This window comes from Lolium rigidum, chromosome 2, assembly GCF_022539505.1.
Source record: "Lolium rigidum isolate FL_2022 chromosome 2, APGP_CSIRO_Lrig_0.1, whole genome shotgun sequence".
In the NCBI taxonomy this organism is placed as follows: Eukaryota; Viridiplantae; Streptophyta; class Magnoliopsida; order Poales; family Poaceae; genus Lolium; species Lolium rigidum.
In genome coordinates, this window is record NC_061509.1 from 84471385 (window position 1) to 84475112 (window position 3728).

A 3728-nucleotide genomic window follows, 5' to 3' on the forward strand; every position below is an offset into this window, starting at 1 on the left:
AGCAATTTACACATGATATGTAAGGACTATCAACACAAGCATGTAGATTATTTTCAATGCTAGATGTGTTTAAGTCCAAAGAGGAAACATTGCAATGAGATAATAACCGAGGCACGCGGAGACGAGGATGTATTCCCGTGTTCCCTTCCTTTGCAAGAAGGTACGTCACATTTGGAGGAGTGGAGGTCCCACGAAGGATTCCCCGCGCCACGAAGGCTCACCATATTCTCCGAACCACACCCACGAAGGATAATGGCCCTTTCCTTATGGTTAGCTTTTCCTCCGCTCCGGAGATGGCAAGCTCCACAACCACTTCACAAGCTCCACGAAGGAGAAGCCCGGGCCTCTTCACAATCTTCTTGAAGAGATCACCGGAGCACCAACCGCCAAGCCAACTAGGAGGTCTCCCTCCAAGAGTAACAAGCTCACGGTCTCTCACTCGAACTAATCGTGGTGGAGAGTGATACGTCTCCGACGTATCGATAATTTCTTATGTTCTATGCCACATTATTGATGTTATCTACATGTTTTATGCACACTTTATGTCATATTCGTGCATTTTCTGGAACTAACCTATTAACAAGATGCCGAAGTGCCGCTTCTGTTTTCTCGCTGTTTTTGGTTTCAGAAATCCTAGTAAAGAAATATTCTCGGAATTGGACGAAATAAAAGCCCGAGAGGCCTATTTTCTCACGAAGCTTCCAGAAGACCGAAGACGAGACGAAGAGGGGCCACGGGGGAGCCAAACCCTAGGGCGGCGCGGCCCCCCCCTTAGCCGCGCGGCCCTGTGGTGTGGGCCCCCCGTGCCGCCTCTCGACTTGCCCTTCCGCCTACTTAAAGCCTCCGTGAAGAAACTTCCAGTACCGAGAGCCACGATACGGAAAACCTTACTGAGACGCCGTCGCCGCCGATCCCATCTCGGGGGATCACGGAGATCGCCTCCGGCCCCCTGCCGGAGAGGGGAATCATCTCCCGGAGGACTCTACACCGCCATGGTCGCCTCCGGAGTGATGAGTGAGTAGTCTACCCCTGGACTATGGGTCCATAGCAGTAGCTAGATGGTTGTCTTCTCCCCATTGTGCTATCATTGTCGGATCTTGTGAGCTGCCTATCATGATCAAGATCATCTATCCGTAATTCTATATGTTGCGTTTGTTGGGATCCGATGAATAGAGAATACTTGTTATGTTGATTATCAAAGTTATGCTTATGTGTTGTTTATGATCTTGCATGCTCTCCGTTTCTAGTAGAGGCTCTGGCCAAGTTTTTACTTTTAACTCCAAGAGGGAGTACTTATGCTCGATAGTGGGTTCATGCCTGCATTGACACCTGGGACAGGGACAGAAAGTTCTAAGGTTGTGTTGTGCTGTTGCCACTAGGGATAAAACATTGATGCTATGTCTAAGGATGTAGTTGTTGATTACATTACGCACCATACTTAATGCAATTGTCTGTTGCTTTGCAACTTAATACCTGGAGGGGTTCGGATGATAACCTCGAAGGTGGACTTTTAGGCATAGATGCAGTTGGATGGCGGTCTATGTACTTTGTCGTAATGCCCAATTAAATCTCACTATACTCATCATGATATGTATGTGCATGGTCATGCTCTCTTTATTTGTCAATTGCCCAACTGTAATTTGTTCACCCAACATGCTTGTTCGTCTTATGGGAGAGACACCTCTAGTGAACTGTGGACCCCGGTCCAATTCTCTTTACTTGAAATACAATCTACTGCAATACTAGTTCTCATCTGTTTTCTGCAAACAATCATCTTCCACACAATACGGTTAATCCTTTGTTACAGCAAGCCGGTGAGATTGACAACCTCACCTGTTTCGTTGGGGCAAAGTACTTTGGTTGTGTTGTGCAGGTTCCACGTTGGCGCCGGAATCTCGGTGTTGCGCCGCACTACATCCCGCCGCCATCAACCTTCAACGTGCTTCTTGGCTCCTCCTGGTTCGATAAACCTTGATTTCTTTCTGAGGGAAAACTTGCTGCTGTGCGCATCATACCTTCCTCTTGGGGTTGCCCAACGAACGTGTGAAATACACGCCATCAAGCTCTTTTTCTGGCGCCGTTGCCGGGAGATCAAGACACGCTGCAAGGGGAGTCTCCACTTCTCAATCTCTTTACTTTGTTTTTGTCTTGCTTTATTTTATTTACTACTTTGTTTGCTGCACTAAATCAAAATACAAAAAAAATTAGTTGCTAGTTTTACTTTATTTGCTATCTTGTTTGCTATATCGAAAACACAAAAAAAATTAGTTTACTTGCATTTACTTTACTTGATTCATCATGTTTCCTTTTAATTTTACCACAAAGAACATACCTGTAGGACAAGGGTCTATAGTTGGGAGAAATAATATAGAAGAATTCTTCAACCATGTTAGTACTATTGATGATTTTGAGGATAGACACTTGGTAGACCTTGCGCCTACTTATGAAATTGCTGCTGCGCATTTAGTTCGCTTGTTGGAAACTAAATTTGTTAATCTTAATCCTATAATCCAACACATGTTTTTCACACTTGGTGATATGGAAGAAGGGGAAAAGAAAGATTTTGTTTTAGAAACCCTTCTTAGAGAATTTGGTGGTCTAGCAAGAGAAGCTAGAAAGGTCTTTGCTAAATTTAATATGCTTGGTTCTCCTACTAATTTTGTTAGTCTCCTTGAAAAGATGGATATGGATAGAATAAGATACACTAATAATATTGATGATGGTGGGGAGATCAAAGCACCAATACCATGCAAGCTCCTAGCTATGAATGATTCACTAGAAAATAATTATGCTTGGCTTGTTCCTGAAAATTTGTTTGATGAGAGTAGCACGCCTAAGACTAATGAAAAGGGAGATGCTAAAACTTATGCATCTAATATAATATGCCTGGTTGAGAAGAGCCCACACCCCGCTGTAGAAGTACCACCCTTTGATAATACTTGATACACACTTTTCGCGCCTAGCTGAAAGGCGTTAAAGAAAGCGCTTATGGGAGACAACCCATGTTTTTACCTACAGTATTTTGTTTTTATTTTGTGTCTTGGAAGTTGTTTACTACTGTAGCAACCTCTCCTTATCTTAGTTTTGAGTTTTTTGTGCCAAGTTAAGCCGTTGATAGAAAAGTAAGTACTAGATTTGGATTACTGCGCAGTTCCAGATTTCTTTGCTGTCACGAATCTGAGCCCACTGCCCTGCAGGAAGCTCAGAAAATTATGCCAATTTACGTGCATGATCCTCAGATATGTACGCAACTTTCATTCAATTTGAGCATTTTCATTTGAGCAAGTCTGGTGCCATTTTAAAATTCGTCAATACGAACTGTTCTGTTTTGACAGATTCTGCGTTTTATTTCGCATTGCCTCTTTCGCTATGTTGGATGAATTTCTTTGATCCACTAATGTCCAGTAGCATTATGCAATGTCCAGAAGTGTTAAGAATGATTGTGTCACCTCTGAATATGTCAATTTATATTGTGCACTAACCCTCTAATGAGTTGTTTCGAGTTTGGTGTGGAGGAAGTTTTCAAGGGTCAAGAGAGGAGTATGATGCAACATGATTAAGGAGAGTGAAAGCTCTAAGCTTGGGGATGCACCCGGTGGTTCACCCCTGCATATATCAAGAAGACTCAAGCGTCTAAGCTTGGGGATGCCCAAGGCATCCCCTTCTTCATGAACAACATTATCAGGTTCCTCCCCTGAAACTACATTTTTATTCCATCACATCTTATG